The sequence below is a fragment of the Ochotona princeps genome, chromosome X (assembly GCF_030435755.1).
Source record: "Ochotona princeps isolate mOchPri1 chromosome X, mOchPri1.hap1, whole genome shotgun sequence".
Classification (NCBI taxonomy): Eukaryota; Metazoa; Chordata; class Mammalia; order Lagomorpha; family Ochotonidae; genus Ochotona; species Ochotona princeps.
Window position 1 is genome coordinate 83,620,029 of NC_080865.1, and position 22,749 is coordinate 83,642,777.

At 39.8% G+C, this 22,749-nt stretch overlaps 1 pseudogene; it reads left to right on the top strand.

The window, feature by feature from the left end:
* The first annotated feature begins 521 nt into the window (after positions 1 to 521).
* LOC131478650 (fructose-bisphosphate aldolase A-like) lies at positions 522 to 1,720 on the top strand (annotated as a pseudogene).
* The last annotated feature ends 21,029 nt before the right edge of the window (positions 1,721 to 22,749 follow it).

The window sequence follows — 22,749 nt, forward strand, 5'->3', positions numbered from 1 at the left end:
TACACTATGCTATCATTACATATTTCAGTTTTGGAGGTCTGCCATTTGAATATTTTTGTATGTAATGTCAAAATTATCAAATACATTTTTATTAATATCTTTATATTTATAGAGCCTATTAACCATGGTGACATGCATTGGATTCTGGTGGTGCAGTTTAATTTTGCAGCACTATTTCCTAGAGCCATGAAATGGGTCATCAAAGATGTCCATAATTAGACTAAGAAAATATATATGTATAATGGAATATTACTGAGCCATAAAAAGCCAAAATACTGTTATCAGCAGCCAAACTGACATAACTGGAGGATATCACATTGAGTAAAATAAACCAGACACAGAAAGGCAAATATTGCGTGCTTTTCCTCATGTGAGAAGTGAAAACAAAGAAACAACAACAACAACAACAAAAAAACTCAGTCCCCCAGTGCTGCCCCCTCAGGAGCTGAATAGGCTGTGTTCGGAGAGGAACACAACTCACAACCGGGTCCTTGTGACAATCGCCACATTCGCTTTCCCCAATGCGCTGGCCAGCCCACTGCCCACTGCCCACCACCCACCACCCACTGCCTACTGTGGCCTGCCAACCCACCCTCCTGGGTCACGTACTTGCTGCCACCAGCACCATTCCCTACCCATATCCCAAGTTGACCCAAGGGCAGAAGAAGAAGCTGTCTGACATCGCTCACCAGATTGTGGCCCCAGGCAAGGGCATCTTAGCTGCAGATGAGTCCACAAGTAGCATCGCCAAGAGGCTGCAGTCCATTGGCACGGAGAACACGGAGGAGAACCGGCGTTTCTACCTCCAGTTGCTGCTGACCGCTGATGACCGCATGAACCCCCGCATTGGGGGCGTCATCCTCTTCCACGAGACCTTCTACCAGAAGGCTGATGATGGGCGCCCATCCCGCAAGTGATCAAATCCAAGGGCGGTGTCGTAGGCATCAAGGTGGACAAGGGCGTGGTACCCCTGGTAGGAACTAATAGTGAGACCACCACTGAAGGACTGAATGAGCTGTCAGAGCGCTGTGCCCAGTACAAGGCAAACGGAGCCGACTTTGCCAAGTGGCGTTGAGTACTGAAGATCGGGAAACATACCCCCTCAGCCCTGGCCATCATGGAGAATGCCAACGTTCTGGCCCGTTATGCCAGCATCTGTCAGCAGAATGGCATTGTGCCCATCGTGGAGCCGGAAATCCTCCCCGACGGGGGCCATGACCTGAAGTGCTGCCAGTATGTCACTGAGAAGGTGCTGGCCGCAGTGTACAAGGCTCTGAGCGACCACCACATCTACCTGGAAGGCACCTTGCTGAAGCCCAATATGGTGACCCCAGGATACACCTGCACCCAGAAGTATTCCCACGAGGAGATTGCAATGGCAATCGTCATGGCACTGTGCCGCACAGTGCCCCCCGCTGTTGCCGGAGTCACCTTCCTGTCTGGAGGCCAGAGTGAGGAGGAAGCGTCCATCAACCTCAATGCCATCAACAAGTGCCCCCTCCTGAAGCCATGGGCCCTGACCTTCTCTTATGGCCGCGCCCTGCAGGCCTCGGCCCTGAAGGGCTGGGGTGGGAAGAAGGAAAACCTGAAGACAGCCCAGGAGGAGTACGTAAAGCGGACCCTGGCCAACAGCCTTGCCTGTCAAGGAAAGTACACTCCAAGTGGCCAAGCTGGGGCCACCACCACCAAGTCCCTCTTCATCTCTAACCACGCTTACTAAGCAAGGATGTCCTCAGGTGGCCCCCCCACTCAACACTCCAGGATCCCATCCCCTCACCCTCTCCCCACAAACTCACTCTCGAAGAGGGGGCCTCATTTGAGGGGTTCCAAGCTGCGTTTCCCATCACTGTTGCCTCCCTTGTGACTTTGGTGTGTGGTACTGTCTATGTACCCTAATTTCATCTCTTTCTCCAGCCCACTGCCAATAAACAGCTATTTAAGGGGGAGAAAAAAGAAACTCCGTGGGTTTTTTTTCTTTTTACTCCATGGTACTGTAATGTTGTTGTTGTTGTTCTATTTCATACTGGTTGTTGACCTTATTTCATGGCTTCTCATTTAATTATAGTGATGGAGGGAATGTATAGTGATGGAGTAATAGAGACTACCATATCCAGATGTGGGGATACAACGCAATATGCATCCCTGCTTCCAAATCAAAGGTGGACTCCCAGTGAAACTGTTGGAAATGTGTAAACAATGGGATGCTGGACTGTCCGACATTGTCTGTACCAGCAATGTTGGGGCACACTTAAACAACAGACTGATGGAATTATGATTACTTATGAAGGACTATACTACTATAACAACATGGGGAAAATCAATCAGGGAGTGGGCTTTTGGGGAGGGGGGAAATCCCAGACCCTACAAAACTGTACCATAAAATTCAAAAATTCAAAATAAAAATTAAAAAAAAACTCGAGTATAGAGCCTGAGAGGGGTGGGAACAAATAGAAAGCTTGGATAACAAATTTAAAGTCAGATTAAAGGAATCAGATGCTACACAGCACAGTGAAGAGACTGCAATGTTGTTTGAACACATGCAAGTCAGAAGCTCCAAGTCTCCAACTGTAAAGTAACATCAATGAAAAGGAGATGTTGATTACCCCATTTCAATCAATGCACACTACAAAAACATTTCTAAATGTCACAATATAGGCCAGAAATTTATACTATCAATGCTAAGAATTTGTAATTTTAAAAAAGTAAATCATGTAATTACATCACTCATAATAATTTAGAGATAATAAATTTTGTGCCCACTACAGATGAAAAAGCTCAAATAAATGTGAAATGATGTTTAGAAACAAAAATATTAAAACCATGCTACGTGGGTTGGAATCTTGGCTCCAATATTTCCTAGGGGTGCAGTTAAATAATATTTTTGTGTCTCAGTTTACTCAACTTTCACACAGTAATACTAATTTCAGTTCATTTACAAATTAATAGATGTAGGACACTTGGACTTACCCCAACTTTCCAAAAAGACAGAGTGATACAGTGCTCACCTAAGTTCAAATCCTAGTCCATTCCTGTGAGCTGTGTGACTTAGAGGAAGTTAATCTACCTATTCCCCTATTTTTCCTCCCTGTACAAAAGAGGAATAATAATCTACTTACATCTGTAAAGCAGGTAAACCAATAAACCTACTCCTAATGAACTTTTTAAAGTATTGTTTTGTGTATAAATTTAAAGCCAACAGCCTTTAGGCTACTGCCTGGTAGCGGATCAGTTATGAGAACACACAGGCTTCTGGATTCTCTCTCCATGGCTTACACAGCTATGGCAACTCGCCCACCCATTTTAGCCTCCTAGCAGTGTGATTTCTATCTCATCGGTCCACTGAGGCCATCATTCCCTGCTTGGACTCTGCTAGCCTGGGAAATACACCTGAGGAACAGGAGCAAACGCTAGGCTTAAACTGCAGAGACCTTCTCTCTCGAAGACTGTAGTTCTGGTTGCATTGCTGTCAAATGTCTTAGTTGTTCCTTATATTTTATCAACTTTTTGTAGTTTTTCATGGCATCACAAGAAAAAAAGATACTAGCTACTTTGTAATGGTCAGAACTAGAACTGATGACTTTTTTTCTTAATTAAGGCACACTGTACTGTTCAGTTTTGGGGGAAGTACGCATTCTCTAAGGCAGCTTAAATTCTACATATTATATGTATTTTTAAAAATAATAAGGAACATTTCCCAAGTTTACTGCATGTCATACAATTTCTAAGTGCTTCATATAAATATACTATCTCATTTAACCTTCACAACAAATACATGATACATACTTCCTAATTATGTGAGGAAAAGATTAAATAAGTTGTGGATGCTGCACAGCTAGGAAATAGAGGATTCGAGATTTAAAAGCCAATACTTTTTTTTCTGGAGCCCATGCTCCCAATTGTTGTACTACACATCTAGGCCAGAAATAGTCACTGAAAGTAAAATGTGCTTAACTATATTTCCAGTTATCCCACTTCTGAGAATGTATTCATAAGCTACAAAAATACAAATACATCAAGATGTGTATTTATAAATCCTCATTGCAACATTTTAATAGTAAATGTAGACACCTTGAATATCTCTTGATAAGGGAATAAATAAATTCTAGTACATTTGTACACATTATGGAATTGCAGACTAGTATAGCTACAAAATGAGATTAATCTAAATGTATTTAGTTGAGGATGCATATTGACAAATTATTAAGGATGACAAGGAAAGTGCAGAATGTTTTGTGTGGTGTGACTCATAAATGACTCATCTAATTAATGGCCCCCGTGTGGACCTTTCCCCCGAACTTCAGACTTCCTATTCAACCACTTGCAGCCTCAAAAGCACTGTACATTCAAAATGTCCCAAAACTGAATTTAGACTTTTCTACCTCCAAATCTAATTGTAGTGTCCCTCGCCTCTTCCTAGTCAATGGCATTTTGCCACCAACATGCCCCTCTGCACACTTCACACATAATGGAAGGTGTCTCCAAAAAAGTTCACAGCAGAATGGAAGAGTTGTGGAATAGCCAGTAAAACTACCACCTGCAGCACCAGCACATTGGCATAGCAAGCTAATCCTCCACCTGTGGTGCCAGCATCCCAAATGTGCACCAGTTCAAGTCTCAGCTGCTCTACTTCTTTCATTATCATTTCAATTATTTTCATGATACAGTTCCATAGGCTCAGGAATTTCCCCTCCCACCCTCCCCATTCTCCTCTCCCCCACTGATTCCTCCTTCTATATTATTACAATAGTATAGTCCTTCAACAACTGTCACGAGTCCATCTTATCCAGCTCCCTGTTAACGGCCTAGGAAAGCAACAGAGCATGCCCAAGGACATGCTCTACTTGCCCTGCTTGCTGATCCTTGAAGACCTGTTGTCCCATATTGCACTCTGCCTTTCTAACATACACTAAGTAGTACATTGTATTGTTGATTGTTGAGTGAAACCTATTAAGATAATTGTTCTCTTTTCAGGCATTTTATGCTTCTGTGTTTACACTAATGTCTAGCATTCATTTTGAGTTACTTTTTTTGGAAGGATACAGGGCCTGAATCTAGATGAATTTTTTCTTTTTGCATATGGATATCTAGTTCTTCTGGTAACAACACTCACTGAAGAGACCATCTTTGATTCACTGCATTATCTTTGCTACTTGGTCAAATATCAGTTGGCCATATTTGTGCAGGTCTATTTCTGAGCTCTGTATTTTCTTCATTTGATCTGTTAGTCTGCTCTTTCAACAAGACCACACTGGCCTGGTCTTAAATGCAGGCAATGTCAGTCTTCATGCTTTGCTTTACAGTTTTCATTTCTTGTACTGCCATTGTCCATTTGGGGTCTTAAAGGAATATTGGCTTTATACGGTGAGATAAATATATTCTCTCTGCTTCTATCATCCAAAAGATGGGATTTTCCAGCTATCAAGTTTAATCTTTATTTTTCTAGTTTAATTGCATAGAAATTTCTGTTACTTCAAGTTTGTAAAGATAAATTTAATTGTCCAGTATGTGGTGAATGTGTCAATGGGGGCTTGGGAAGAATGTGTATAATTCTATTGTTGGATAAGGTAGTCTGTAGATGTCACTTAGATCATTCATTATGGTGTTGCATCAACCATGTCCTTACTCATTTTCTGCCTTCTGGATCTTCCCGTTTCTAACAGAGGGTGTTGAAATCATCAACTATAATGGTCGATTCATCTAATTCTTAAAGTTATATCAGTTTTTAAAAGATTTGTTTGAAAGGCATAGTCACAGAGAAAAGGGAAAGAGTTGAGGGGATGGCAGATAGACAGAAAGAATCTTCCATAAGCTCACTTAGTTTCAAATGACTGCAATGTCTGGGGCCGGGACAAGATGAAGCCAGGTGCCAGGAACCCTATCAAGTGCCTGTCATGAGGGTTCAGGACTTGGGTCATGTACCACCACTTTCCCGGGTGCATTAGTAGGATCAGAAGTAGGGCAGCTGAGATTCATCCAATATTAAATGCAGGTATCACAGGCAGCACCTTAACTCATAATCCCACAACTCTGGCCCCATATCAATTTTTGTCTCATATATTATTGATGCTCTGTTATCACATTGAACATTGCTAGATTTTCTTGGAACATTAATTCCTGTACCAACAGGTGACCAGTATTGGCAGGTATATCTTTCTCTACCTACTCACTTGTAATTTACACATCTTCATATTTGAAATAAATTTTTATAGCTCATTTATCATATGGTCTTATTGATGTACTTTGGCAATCTATCTTTTTAAGTAGTGTATTTGCATCATTGATATTTAAAAGTATTATGATATTGTTGTATTAATCTTGGTTATTGCTTGTTCCTATTTTGATTCCCATGTTCCCTTTTTTAGAGATTTTAATTTTTGTATTTATTTGAAAAGCAGATGAAATTACATAGCTCTTCCATACAGTGGTTCAACACTCTCAAAATGACTGCAACAGCCAGGGCTGGGCCAGGTCCAACACAGGAATCAGGAACTCAATCCAGATCTTAGGAGCAGCTAAGACCCAACTACCTGAGCCATTACATGTATCACAAGGATGGAGGAGGCTGGAATCAGACATTGAGCTAGGACTTGCAGGTGTCTCAAGTGGTATCTTAGCCACATCCACCCCTGCCCATCTTAGTTGCTCTGATTTGTTCTAGCTCTGGTGATTTGAACTGTACACTATACAATTTCATTTTCTCTTTCTCAGAAAGTAATGCATCTTTTTTTAAATTTCCTTAGTGGTTGCCCTAGAGTTCACAATATACATTAAAAGTAACTCAAATCCACCTTCAAAAAGCACTGCACTGGTTTACAAGTGGTGCAAGTATATTATATAATATTCATAGCTTCTTTCTCCTTTCCTCATATCATTGATATCATTCATTTAGCTTATATATAAGGATAAAATGTATGTATACAGTAAGCACACATAATTGAATATATCATTGATATTATTATTTTAAATGAATTTCATGATTAATAAGAAAAGTTAGTTTTTATTTTACTTTCACTTATTCCTTCCTTGAGGATCCTCATATTTTTCAGTACATACGAGTCTGACATCAGTTATTTTGCTTCTCTGAAAAGCTTCTAATGTTTATTGAAAAAATTACTTGATGGCAAAACAATTATCTCAATTTTTGATGATCTGATAAAGATTTCATTTCTCCTCAATATTTAAACGATAATTCCACAGGGTCTAGAATTTTAGATTTTTGGTTTCCTTCTCTCAAAACCTTAAACATTCACACCATTCTTATTTGCCTGGCTTCTGGGCAGAACTAGTGTTTATAATTATCCTTGCTATTTCATGGGTAAAGTGTGTTCTTCTAGCAGCTTTCAACTGTTTTTCTTTACCTTTGACCTTGTGGTATCTGAATATGACACGAATATAATTCCCACTTAGCACTGTTGCCATGTAATTGGGCCTGTCAGTGGTGCTTGTATGACTAAAGGACAGACCAGGTGGGTTGTATTTGTTCAGTCCACTTGTTTGGTTTTTTTTATTTTAATTTTTAAAATTTAGCCAGCTTTTTAAAAATTAGAATATTTGCACAAAAATCATGATTTTTTTTTCTGGAAAGCCAAAATACTGTGGCATCTGAATGTGATAGTTGTGTTTGGGATTTATACTACTTGGCATTCTCTAACATTTCCTGAACCTCAGTTTTGGTGTCTGAGATTAATCTGAGGAAATTCTTCATCACTACTGCTGCAAATATTGGGGTTTTTTTTACTTTCTCTGTTTTTTGGTAATGTTATTATGCATATTTTATACCTTTTGTATTTGTGCCACAGTTCTTGTATATTCTGTTCTTGAGGATTTTTTCAGACTTTATTTTTCTCTTTGATTTCCAATTAGAAAGTTTCTAATGAAACACAGATTATTTCCTCAGTGATACCAGAGATTATTTCTTCAGTGACATGCAGACTAGTAATGGACCCACCAAAGGCTTTTTTCCATAAACATGTTTTATCTCTAGCATTTATTTTTCATTCTTAGAATTCTGGTCTTGTCTACATTTTAATTATTCTGGTATGTTGTCTATTTTTTCCACTAAGCCCTTAGTAATAATCATAGCTTTAAGTTCCTGATCTGATATTCCAACATATCCAGAACTGATATTCATTTAGTCTCTTCAAAGGCATTTTGTGTCTTATAAGCGTTTGTTGAAAGATTGACATGATGTGCTGGGTAACAAAAAAATGAACTACAATAAATAGCGCTTTCAGGATTTAGTAACAAGATGGGTGGCAAAAAGAAGTGTTCTGCAATCCTAAAATTAGGTCTCATATCTTTTGGTGAGCCTATAAACCCGAATTATGAATCGTATCACAAGGTTCAACTTTTTCCACCCTTAATGTAGAACAGGATAGCCATATGGGCTGGAATTGGACATTTCCTCCTTTCCCAAATTGGTGAAGCTCTGATTAACCCCCAGCAGATTAGACTCTAATCGTTTCTCATGAAGGTAGATCCTCTTGGGGAGAACTAAGTTCTCTGGTATTTTTCAAAATGGCTCCTTTCTCTCTCCTTCAGCAAAACATTTAAGGAAATTTTTCTCCAATACTCACTGAGAGGACATTGTGGAGGTTCTGGAGGTAAAATTCACACACGCAAAAATTTTTTTGAGAGATTTCTTAACTAAATCTACCTATATTCTTAAACTCTTGGACTTGTCCATATTAAACCTCCAATACTTTGCCTGTTCCAGTTCAAATTTTTCTACCCTGGGCACTGGTTCCCACAGAAGTTTCTGCTCCTGTAGGCTACAGTTCTCCATATCCATCTGTCTGTCACTCCAGTTACTGGGACAGTAATTTTCCCTGAGACTTCACTTCTTTGATGGATCTAAGAAAAGCTGTTGATTTTTCAGTGTACTCCTCCTATAACATGTTCTGGGGACATGGTAACAGTGGCAGTTTCTAAGTTCTTTATATGCCAAATCAGAACATGCAAACAGCTATGTACAATATTTATCCCAAGAAGAAAAATGTTTCTATATGTGTGTAACAGTTACCTTCGTCCTTTTTCCATCCATTCTGCTCCCTTGAAAGACTTCTACATAGTTCACTTGAGCCCTTTGGAGAATATGAACTTCTCAAACCTAAGTAAGCCATTTAGTCTAACTTGTTTTTCCTTCTACTTTTCAATTTCCTTTGCAGACTCCTCTTCATCTCCCCAGTGATTCAATATTCATGTTCTTTAGGGCTTGGTACTAAACTCCTGCATATTTTTCCCTAACCCTTTTTCCCTAAGCAAATGCATGCAGTTCTCCAAATGAACCGTACTTATACAATGCTGACTTCCAAATTCGTATCCTTTACCCATACCTCACTTCTGGGCTATGAAGACTCCAATATAGTTACCTACTAGATTTTTCCACATGAGTATCTCCCAAATATCTCAAACATATCATTCCTGAGCTTTTGTTAAACAAATGATCAAATGGTACATCTATGGAGAACCAGCTACTTCATTTAGCAGATGGCTGACATGACATAGAACTCATGAGGATATTTCAAAGTTTGTAAAAAATTTAATAAACATAAGTTTATTCTGTGCAAATAATGTTGAAACCCAAGCATAATTTATTCATAATATATATTTTCCATCAACTTTTTAAAAGACCCTTCATATATCCGGAAATAAATTATAATTATCCTTTGAAACTGATTTTCCAAAGAATTCTAGTGCCTAATGCTTCAACCTTTAATTTTGGAGGAATGTAGATGGAGGTGATGCTAAAATGGAAGGTTGAGAATTTTAGCTCGAAGAGCACTTGTCCATCCTCCAGGCAATCAATGTTTCATCATCCCAAAAAGAAAAAAGCAATTCTGCTCCCAAGGGAAGGCAATCATTTCTAGATCTCTACTACTTTAAAGTTAGTTCATGTTCCTGCCTGAAACAGATCAGGTACAAACCTGGATTAATTTTCTTTTTTTTTCCTTTCTTTTTTTACTCTTTCATCAACTTTAACTGTTATGAAAAGCATTTTTATTGCCTTTACAAGTTCAAGTAAATCTAAAATGATAGCACAATCCCATAGAGCGTGTCATCTAGATGGCGGCAGGAGGCTTGGCAAAAGGAATTACAGCTTATCCAACTTCAAAAGCCCTGACCAAGACAGGTACTAGGTACTACTGAGAGGCTATATCTTCTAATCAGGAAAGTATGCTTAAGTTTGCCAAGGTGTCTGAATTCCTACTGTTAACACTGCTTCCTTGAATTAACAATGTTATACTTCCGGAAGTCCCCTATTTCAATGTGAATATACTGGCTAGAAAACTAATATATTAATTTTTAACACTGTTTTGAACAGAGGTAGAATACTATGGGAATGAAATACTGTAGAGAATAGTGACATGGTAATGGCTTTGAGAAAAGAAATATGATGGATATAGGAGGAAACATGGACACTGGGAAGCCAAAGAAGAATATAAAAAAGGTGAAGAAAATATCAAAAGGGAAAACCAGTAAAAATTCAAAATCACCTCTTTGTTCTTGGGTCCCTAATGGCCCTGGTACCACTTGACTTGCCATTTCTTATGGCAACATAAGAGGGGAAAAAGCATCCTTAGTCTCTAATGTGTCTCTTCATCTATGAAAACAACGATGGGAACAAAACAGGATAACAACTGATGATAGGAGCTGTGTAAATAGAAAGTCAGATAAAGAAAAGAACTAATGGATGAAACAGTTTAAAAAGGGACACATTTCCAGGGTCTACTCTCAGTAGTGCTAGTCTAGAAAACTAACGTTAAGACAGGATTGACTTTAAGTGATCAGATTTCCTAGTTTGCCAGATGTTCTAGTTTAATTATTAATAGCAGCTCTTTTCCCTCTCCAGAGTGTCCTGGGTAGATGATAAATGGTATGGTTACTCTTACAAAAGACTGGTGATGGTGTCTTATGAATAGAATAGAAGTGTGGGGCCTGGCAGCGTGGCCTAGTGGCTAAGGTCCTCGCCAGGATCCCATATGGTCACCGGTTCTAATCCCGGCAGCTCCACTTCCTCTCTGTCTCTCCTCCTCTCTGTATATCTGACTTTGTAATAAAAGTAAAAATGAAAATCTAAAAAAAAAAAAAAAAGAATAGAAGTGTGCTGTGTAAGTAGTTCCGTTCAGGTCTCAAGACCTGGAATGGCCAGAGCCCCTAAATTTGCTGACTTCCATTCTGAGGAGCTGACTATGTGCTATGATGTAGGAATATTGGGAATAGTGTACCAAATATAGGTAACACTGCTATTTGGATAGAGCTCTCAAAGAAGTAAGCAAAAATGGGAATTTCAGAAAGCATGAGGTCTACTAGCAAAAATCAAAGGGGTTAAGGTAAAAGCATTAGGGAAGTCCCTCAAATTCCAGTAAGGGGAATCACTCACCCACTCTGCCCACACTTAGGACTAGACCGATCTATATAACCAAATACTTGTCCTGTCCTCCACTCCCTCCCCCAAACAGAAAATGTTGTTGCTTTATACGGGATCACCTAGTCACAGACTAGCCTGACATTCATAGATGGGCCTAGCCACTCATTTAGCCTTCAACATGTTAGAAACACAGCAATCCCCACACAATGCCAAGTCCAGAACAGCAATTGTAACAGCAACAGACTTAATAGCCCATGCACAAAGAAAATACAATATAAAAACCCGCTATACTGATACGTATAAAAAAGATTCATTTGATTATAAACATTGGATTCCAGTCCTCATTTTACAGCACCAGAGAGGAAATTGCTCCTAAGTTGATAACGTGTGCTTTTCCTTTCCAAACTTCATGTTCCCAAATTGTGCTAAATCTTTTAGAGACATTGCTTTCTGAGCCTAAAATCTTTTTCTCCATCTAATTCTCATCTCTTGGTAAATACTTGCAACATATCTACAAAATCAAAGACATAATTTCTTTTTTAATATATGCAAAGACATCCGCTTCCTGTGGTTAAAAGAATGAGTTACACGCTACAAAAAGCAAAGGCCAGAGGCTGAAGGCCTTTGGTAGAGCTCCTTGTCCCTCTGGCAATGTTTTCCTTTTTCTTTCTCTGCAACAGCACAGATGTATGTATGGCAGGGTGGAGAGGGGGTGGGGGCACACAGGCGATAAGGTTCTGGCCTCCTGGCTGCTCACAGAAAAACCCAGTGTTATCTCAATGTATGCCAAGGAGCAGGTGAAAGATAAAGTCCTCAAACCACTCCCTTGCCTCTAAAATCTTAAACATAAGCCCCGGACTCACCTGCTCTATCTTTTGCTGTGTGCATAGAGAGCAGGTAATCAGCAGAGCTAATCAAAAAGTCATTCATTGCTGTGGAATGGCACTGGGAGAGGGTGACTGTAGCTTTCAATTGGCAATGGTTTCTGGACTGCTACAATCCACTCTCCATGACTCTTGGCAAGCCTTTCACATCCCCTGTCCTCACCTCTCTCCCCTACCACGCCAGCAGTATCTACCATGCAAAGCTTTGCTTCTCCATCAAAGACAATCTAATTTGTACAGTTGACAATGTTTTTTCCTCAATAGCATTGCTCTGGGAAAGTTGCTTTCAGACTAATAAGTCTTCTGAGTATTCTTATAAGTCATTAAAGGTGTTTCTTCACTTGAACAAATTTTTCTCTTGGTTTTCAAAATGGAAAGCCAATTCTTGCCAGGGCTTTATAAAAACTTAAATATTGACAAGATTTTGAACATTCAAAAACATTTCCTGCTTTCTCAGGCAAAACAGATTCTCTCAGAGCCTCAAGAACCAAAAGAAATCCAGAGGGAACTGCGCAAAGGTAGAATGATAAGCCTGGAGCTAATAACAGCATTAGCTACCATTGTTGAGCATTGTTTCCATGCCAGACATCACTCAATGCACTTTCATGAACACAATCGATCTCTTCACAGTAGCTTTGTGAGGCACGTGCCACTTCTAGCATCCCCACTGCAGAGACAAGTATGCTGAGCTCCAACAAATCAAATATGCCAATGGTCAGTAATGGATAGCCAACTTTGAACTCAGTCAGAGGGACTCTTGCTCTAAATACCTTGCTCTACCTTGCCAAGATGGTGCAGAAGAAAAGTATACCACCATCCACACTGTCCCAGCCTCTCTTCCAACACACATAGCTACCATTCAGGAAAAAAATTTAAAAACTACTTTCTAGAATGCAGACAGAGAATGCTGGGGTGGGAGGAGGGTGGTAGGAGGGATCTGGTTTAGCTTTGGTAAAAGGAAAATTTAAAACAAAAACTCCTTTCTCTTGGTCACAGTCTACTACTGTGCTGACTGACCACCAAGTTCATATGGCATACAGGCAGCTGTCCTGTGCTCCATGCTTTGTGGATACACAGAGTAGCTGTAATGTCAGAATACACACAAACACATACACATGCAAAAAGATACAATATGAGGTGGAGTCCTCATGAAGCCTCTGACACTTAGAGCTGTGTGATGGCAGGCAAGTCACTTAATCTCTCTGTGTATTTCAGTTTTGTTAACTTTTAAATTGAAATAATAACAGGACATATTGTTAGGATTACATGAGCTAACATGTTAAAGTACTTGATGCATGCCGGGCACATAGCACTTGGTAAACAACAACTTATGCTATAATTCTTTCCCCCTACCACGATCTGTGGAGTTTATATTGTCTATCCAAGGCATCAGTAAGAGGAGAATGGTATTTAGGTGAGACAGGGTTGGGGGAGAGACCAATACCTGTCTCATTAATATTTCAATCTTGTCCCAGATAAACTGGAAAGTGTGCACCCTTCATTCAAAACTCTACCATGAAAGATACTACATTCGAATATTAGAGATTTCAGACACCAGATGCTTTCTCATTGAAGCTTTGGTAACATAAAAAATTTGAAAAATATATAGCCCCAAACTACATCATTTCATTCAAAGAAATCTGTTTTCTAAATGATGAGGGTACATGTTTTATTTTTATTACTACATGTAGGAAATCACAAAAATGAAAAAAAAGCAAACAAACTGCCAAATTCCTACTTGAAAATATGATTTGTTTCAGGGTTCCTTTAAGTGGTATGCACCTTTTCTGAAATAAAAATAGGATTCAGTTTATGTAAAGTCATTTTCCACTCACTTCTTTGGTGCATGCCCATTACATAAAGTAATATTTGTTCATACTGTAATTTATAGAAGCAAATAGCTGATGTCCATTTTCACTTGGTTGGCATTTGCAACTCAGTCTCTTATCATGCTGAGGCCAGCTACTGACCCAGTCAGTCAATTTTCACGTCCTTGAAAAACAGAAACTGTTCTACTAGCTCATGGCTTAATTCTTCCCAAAGGTCATCTTGCTTTTCATGATGACACAAGGGCTGCTTTCTACCAAGTACCTGGTGGGACACGCCGATCACGTCTATTAGCTGATTACTGATAACAAGAGGGGAAGGATGGGTAAGTTTTGACAGTGGAAGGCAAGAAAATACATTCTTCTTTGCCCCATTCAGTTCTGCCCTGCACTCTTCATCATGCTGGGAATCTCAAGAGGCACTGTTCTGAGCATGAAGTATGGCCATTGTTCTCTAACGGTTTGCCAAATCTAATCCCCCAGACAGAAAGGCATTTGGTCTCCTCATTTTTAGTCCATCCAAATAATCAAAAATGTTTCCCCCCAACCTTGTATTCCTGAAACATGTACCATAATGTCAAAGATAATACCATTGAACCTTACTTTTGGCTAATTCAGCCATTCATTTTGTTTGACAAAAGAAATATTCAGTATCTGTTCTGTTCCAGGCATGTTTCCTAGGTGCTGTGATTACAGGGGGCATGCAGAACAGACCCAAAACAACACTGTCCTCGTGGAGCCCGCAATCATTAGACATAATTAGGAAAATATCTACTTGGAATTCAAAATGTTACAGTATATTCCAGAATAAACACAAAATGGCCCTGGTCCATTGAGTTTACTCCTATTTCGCAGGATGATAGAGTACTTATATTTTAAAGTGGATTATCTTGCAAATCTAAACATTCCATTAATTCATTCATCCAAGCATTTGTTGTATTTATTAATCAGAGTGACAATTCAGAATAGAATCTGGGGCATTCTAAAAGATACAGAAATGTATTGCTTTGATGTATTAACATAAACCTAAGTCAAATGAAGTAATATATAACGAGAGAAGTGTAAGTTTCAATATTCACCAGCATTATTTACTTGGGCAATTTGTCTGCAATTATTGAAAACGTCCACAAGGTGGTGATAACAATGCCTTAGTTGATAACCAGATGAAACAGGATAGGTTCATATATTATAGGTATGATTTATCTGAAATGAAGATACAACATATTTCTTCAACTATCAAAGTTTGTTTCTCAAAACTTTTCTGGTAGGATTCATGTTTTAAGCATTTACAGTATATTCACGAAACTTCTTAACAAAATTCAGATCTTGGGTAAGTCAATAACAGCCTTCATTTATTAATTCATCAAACTTTTGAGAAGCTTCTAAGTATCAAGCATAACACAAAGTATTTAAAATTCAGTTTTCAGCTCATAAAAATACACAATAAGGGAAGAATTCCAAACAAAAGGAAAAGCAATGGTGCCTTTCACATCCCAACTTGTTAATAATGGGTGCTATGCAATTACTTCCCATTTAACATCCCTTGTTTTATAGACACTTTTCAGGATCTCTTTCAAGGTTTGTATGAAATGCTGCTAATTTCAGATCACATTGAATGTGGAGATAGAAGTGATTCTTACCTCAGAGGTTGTTGTAATGGTTCAATGAGAATACATTTATACCCTTTAGCATAGTATCTGACATGAAGTAAAAAAAAAAACAAATGCTAGCTTTTATCATCATTGTTATCATCATGATAATGGTCATCACAATCATCCCCATGGTTATCATGATCCACATCAGTATCAACATCTCACAATCATCACCATCCAGAAAAAATACAAAGCTACTCCTAATGTTTCAAAACTTTGAGAAAAGGGAACTTCAGAATTGGAAAGTCATTACTCAGCCTCTACCAGCAGAACGTGAAAATGTTCTAAACTCTTAACCACAACTTTAAGGGAGAAGAAAGGTTTGTTTATGTTTGAGGTTTTTTGTTTTGTTTTGTTTGTTGAGTCACCCTAGTTGCCTCAGGAGTACTTTCCCAGGGTGGTGCCCCTGATACAGAATGCCCATCTCCCCAGGGAACTCAATTTGAATTTAGATAGTAAGGTGGGTGAGATGAATGAAACCAAGCTTTGACTGGCCCCCTTCCTAGACAGAGTGATTGTGATTTTCTCCTACTATGTACCATGGCCACTTCTTTGGGGACTGGGGCCAGCCACCGAAAGAGGCAGGAAGAAGCAGTGAACAACTATTTTCATGTCCTTTGGATCCTACTGGGCCCTTAGTAGATAAGCATTCTCAGGAGCTCCTCTAGAATAGGCACTGCCTCCAAACCACTTGGGTTTTCGTACAGGGTTTCTTGCTCCAAGGGCCTCAGGCTTAATGCACTATTGTGACTGCTGTTAGTCATATTTGAAGAAGGGGCCCAGCATTTTCATTTCATTTGTGAGGGCCTGAATTACACACCCAGTCCTGGCTGCCCTGAAGACTTTCTATATGGCTCTTGTTCTTAGTAAACTACCCCCAGCCCAGCCCAACCCAGCCACCTCTCCACTGCCATTTAGCAGCACCCACTTCACTTCCTGTTCTTAAACCCCAGTAAGTGTTGGCGGCTCAATAGGACCCAGATTTCTACTTAACCCTGAGCTCTAAGTGTCAGTTTAGAGGTATTTTCAATCCTGCTGATTGCTCTTCATTAGTACTATCTCTAAACTTTAAAAAAAAGAGAGAAAGAAAAACCAGCAGTGATAACAATATTTCTTAAAGCACTGATTGCTACTGATAACTAATCATAGGCCTTGTAGGTATCTTGTAGTAAATTAAGAGGCAGCATGCGAAGACAGAAAGCCTAGGTTTCTGCATTGAATTTGAGGAGCACTTATTCTACCCTGTCCTAGATTTTCACCAGTGAGCTATTGGTATAGAATGCCTAAAAAGTAAGAGCAGTAGAAATAATCTTAGAAGATTAACATTCCCTTTGAATTCTATGATTTGAGCTACCCAACTCTATCACCATAAATGGATAGCAGCTTCCTTCTCTCCTCCCCTTGTTTATCTTCCCACCCCGAATCTTGTCTCTGTAATGTGTTCTATAGAAAAGTAGGTAGATGGAGTCCAAAGTTAGAGATCAGAACACTGAGGAGTAGGAAGTTCCATTGATAGCCTGAAGTCCCAATTCTCATCATTTTGGAAAAACTGATAAGAATCCAGGTTTTCAAATTCATGGGACAATATCCACATTTCTTAAGAGATTTGGATAAACCATTTAGTTTTTAATTTTTACCTTCTAATCTGAATACATTAACTGTGGCACTGTTGACATGCAGTGCAGCTGAGCCTTTCTTGTGGGCCGCTGTCTTGGGCCTGGTAAGAGGTTTAGGAACAATCTTGGCCTGTCCCCATGGCATGCCTGTAGCATTCTCCTCACTCCCAGAAGTGATCATCAAAAGAGAGAACCGCTGATTTTAATTTTCTGAATAAGCCAGAATAATTTAATGTGATTAACTTGCTCTTCTTTTCTGTCAAAATATTTTTATGTTCACAAAATCGATACCACCAAAATTCAACAGAATATGCCGATAGCACACAGATTATCACATTAAACTTCAGGAAAACCAGCTATTGCAATTCCTCTTTAAGAATTGGCCTTAGGCAAGTATCCTAAAATTCAACTGTTCCCAGTTATCTTTTCATTCCCCTAAATGCTCTGAATTCTTTTTCAAAGCAGGAAACCAGAAATTCTAATATCTAAAAGAGTGTTAAAAATACCTTATTCCTCAAGACAGCTAAGTCAAATCTCCAAGTGACAAACTAGGAAGCAGAAATTAAGAGGCAGGACTGACCAATCAACAGCAAGCCTTCCATCTGGCCTTTATAGCAACTGCATAAACCTCATGTTGTTTCAGCTGGATTGAGCATACACATTATCATCCAAACCAGGATACATTTAAAGGAGTGAAAGGAGGCACTACTAATAATTGTGCCGGCAAAATAGACACAAGCTGAAGGTTCTTGGGCCAACAAGGCCGCATTGGCATTGTAGCCTTAGCTCACTGTTAAGCACACTCCTGCAGAAAGCCTGCTGTATTAGATACCACTCCGCAACAAGGCACCCCCAAACATCAATGGCTTAAAGCCATAATCACTTGTCATTTCTCACCCATCAATTCAGTTGACTCCACTGAAACAGCTCTGTTTCTCCAAGTTTGTGGGGCCATAGAAGCAGCTCTGCTCCACATATCTTCCATCTATCTTTGGCCAGAAAATTAGCCAGTACACGTCCTCCTCATGGTAATGACAGAGGTAAGCATCGCAAGCAGAAGTGCACGCAATTTCATAAAAGATAAACAGCCGCTGCTGCGCTGCAACTCCTTCCCAAACACACTACTAGCCAAAGCAAGTCAGCAGGCTAAGTTAAAGAGCAGGAAAATAAACTGCCCATAGCAAGGCCACAATAAAGGCAGGGATTCGGGAAGCTGTGAATAATTAGAGCACTCATTCAATATGCTTCACCCATCCCAGCGCCATCTTTGCCCACCACCCCTATACATACATACAACTCGAAAATGAGGAGGGGGTGCAGGAGGAGGGCAGGGAATCTATTTGTCTTCATATGATGTTATCTGGCATGATGCTGACTCAGTTCCTCACATCCAGTCATGATAATTTCAGAATCCACAGTTTCTAATTTTCATAAGCATTCCAAAAATGAAAACGTTTCCAGTTGAGTATAAAGCATAACTCTTCAAACAATTGACACTAAGAATTCCTCTACATGTCTGAAACTCTCAAATCTACTCAAAATAGAACTCCTCCCCAAGTAGGGCCAGGAAGCTGAGTTCATTTGGGGATGGGGGGCTGACTTGCTTATGCTGTTTCACAATGCCAGTTTCCAACCTTCCCAGCGGGGTAAAATAAAGTATACATTAATAAAATGTCAACAATATCATCTTTTGGAGGAAACCTAAAATAATTCACAATAAATTAACACTCCCATCAGAAACAACTTTGCAGCTTATCAGAATGTCACTTTGTAAGAAGTGGGAGACCCAGAGCCATGCGATTTCCTGCTGCAGTTTTCAAGCCCATTCAAAGCCCATCAGGGGATAATTACTTGCTAAGATATACCCATCTCAGCAGAATATGTTTGTTATGATTCAATTTTCTCACATCCTCATTTTCACAGCATAAAGGAGATTCTGGTGTGGTACAGAAAGCCCTAAAAGGAAAAGCAAATTGCACTGCTCACCACTTGGCTGTGTGACCTTGAGCACCTACTTCACTTCTCTGACTGTTCATAGTTGGCAGAGTGAATGTGGCAAGGAGCCACTAACACCTTATTGGAAAGGTTAGGAAAGGCTATCCACCTCTGCCCCCAGAAAAAGGAGTCCTTTCTATGACTCCTGCAACCCTGGCATCCCATTGGGCACCTCCATTTGTGTCCTGGCTGTTCCACTTCCAATGCAGCACCCTGTAAATAGCACAAGAACAGAAACAGAAGATGATCCAAGTCCCTGGGCCTTACTATCCTCCTAGGAGAACCAGAGGAAGTTCCTGGCTCCTGCTTATGGCCAGGAGCAGCCATGTGGGGAATGAAACAACAGATGGAAGATACTCATTCATTCATATTCTCTCTCTCTCTCTCTCTCTCTCCTCTCCTCTCCTCTCCTCTCCTCTCCTACTCCTCCCTCCCTCTCCTTCTCTCTCCATTGCTCTTTCCTTCTCTTCTTCCCTCTACCCCTCCCTGTCTGTGTAACTCTTTCAAATAAAAAAAAAAACTTTTAAAAAGAAAATGATTACCATGGATCATTTTGGGGGATGATGCCTTTAGGAAGTACAGGCATTTTAGTGACTATTGTAGCTATCTTCCAATGTCCATTTCTCTGTGTGAGTGTGTCTCTGTCTCTCTGCCTCTCTGTCTCTCTCTCTCTCTCTCTCTCACACACACACACACACACACACACACACAGCCAATCAGATGGTTTGTTGGTGGAAGGACTGATATTACACTAAGCTGCACGAATAGGACATCATCTTGTATTCCCATGCCACAGTGATTTTCAGATAATTGAGGCAGGCCTGTACCTGGTTACAGGGCTAGATCGAGTATGGTCATGTGATTTGGTCATGAGCCAATATGAAATGATGTAATGCAGATATGAATCCAAGAAATGCTAAAGTCATTTGGCATCATGAGTAAAACAGAAAGTAGAGAGGAAGATAAATCACGTCTTTGATAATTATGTTGAACTACTGAGTATAATCAGTTGTCAAGCCTGCCCTACCTCTGGTCCTTCCAAGTATAGAGCCAACATTTATACCTGTGTAGTGGGTTTTTTTCCTACCCACACAATGAAGCATCCTAACTGAAACAGGAGCTGAAAGGCTCAACTGGATCTGAGGGTTCCTTAAAGCAGGACTTGTAAAAATGTTTAGCTCACACATAAAGATGCTGCCACACAGGTACTAAAAGATCATCTTCCAGTAATTATGCCTCCAAACAGCTCTTGGTCTTTGGGAGCAACAGTTGAGTTCTAAATACCCTTACCCCATATGAAAAGCAAGAAAAATCTAAAAATAAAAGCTGCCCCCATGGCTACTGCTCAATTCTTGTTACTGTCTCCTTCTAGAAGTTTCTATGGATCCATTTATGGACATATTAAACCAAAATTCAAAAGGTTTCTTCTCTGACTCACACTGATACTCCCACCAGAAGCAGTTCCAGCTAGCCCCAAGCTTGGAATATCAGCTCCTTAAAGATGTACATTTATTCAGCAATACCAAAGCTGACACCCACATGGAGGATCTCTACAGTGGTTTCTATAGGGATGATATAATAAAGAAGCTGGGATAATTGAGAGGTGTAATGTAAGACTTAGTTTCTTAGATATCACATTCAACCTGAATCTACAGATGTGGCTGAACTCTATTCTTCCCGAAGAGTTTTGGGATAAAATGCAAGACACAGCTATAAGGAATCTATTGTTCTTCACTTAGCTCCTTGACTAGAGTCCTAGGTTAAGCTTTAACAAGTTTTATGATCCTAAAGTAATATCAGCTCATAGAATCATAGGAGTCACATTACTCTTTTATTTTTAATGCTTTGGGATTGCAACTTGAATAAGGAAAATATCTTATTTCACATATTTAAATGCCCTTCATGCTGCCATATTAACTGGTGCTTACTGATTTCAGAACACTTACCATACTGCATTTTCATTGGTAGTGAATACATTGGCTTCTCCTCTGGACACGAAATTCATTCAAAAGAGTTTCTTGCTTTCTTATATCCTTGTTGCTTAGCAGGGTCTGTCATACCATAGGTGGTCAATAAACATCTGTTCAAGAAATCAAAGTTGCAAGTTAAAAGGTGGAGAAATTACATTCCCATTAACAAAGGATATACTATCTTGGTTTCATTATCTTCAGAGGGTATGGCAGTTTCCCTCCAACAAATCAGGATGATTTCTATTGCTAGTTTCCTAAATTGCAAGGCATCAAGTTAGCACAACTGTATTTCAAAGTATGAGTCAGATCCCATCTCCAAATTTCACTGGTCAACATTTCAATTTTCTAATCCAAGTGTTCCTATCCTCAGCCAGAAAGCAGCATCAGTTTCATGAAGACAAGTACTATTTTCACTTTTCAGGAAAAACTGCAATTAATTGTTTACTTGGTGCTTAAACTGTGTCATAGAGCTCATTAAAAAGTATAAACTATGAAGTCTGAGATTAGGAGGTAACCCTGAATCCAACAAGGGTACCTCTTAACCACGGAGAAATAGCTAGATTCAGAGGTTTGTGGGCAGCTTCGGGTGGCAATGATGCTCCTAGCATAAGCCCTGGCACTCCTTGGAAAACCAAAGAGAAAATTCAAGGGGAGTTTCGCTGTTCTCTTGGGTGAAGGATCGATTACAACAGAATTTGCATGTATTATACAAGCTTTTCAACCAACAGCAATGTGCTTAGTCTACCACTGTGCCCCTGCTGGCTCAGAGACTAGTCCAACTCTGCCAACAGCTGCCACTGTCCACTCAGAATTGACAGAATGGCAACAGATGAAAGAGAGGGCGAAAGGTAATGGGCAGAAGAGGATGAAAACAGAAGGAATGGGACACAATTATAGTGATGACTTCAAGGGAGGATTTTCAAATACAGAGGCGCTGAATGCCCATCTTTCCCTCATCTTCTGTTACTGTAACATCCACATGACTCTTCAAGCCAAGTGACAATGAAGGTGGCCACAGATCTCTCCTTCCACCTCTTCTCTTGGCTGGTCAAGCATGGATGGGGACCTGGCTACTTCCAGGAGCAAACTGATGTGTGCTAAAACTCACTCTCCCCAGTACAAAATCTATCACTTACCCTCCTGAAATCAAAACTGAAACCCCATTCGAATTATTCCTATGGGATGATGCATTGAACACTTCTATGAGAATGTAACCATATTATCTTAGAGGAGGAACATAGAGTGCCTGACACAGAGTCAATGTTCTCTTAACGTGACATTATTAAATTGTCACTGTCTGCCATTAGAACCTCAGTAAAGATTCATCTGCCAGAGCATCTCCTGTCTCCTGGGGCTCTCCAGACTACCTTGAGAAAATGTTGTTACAGAAAATTGGCAAAGACTTGACAGGACACCAAGCTTGTGGGGATGGTGG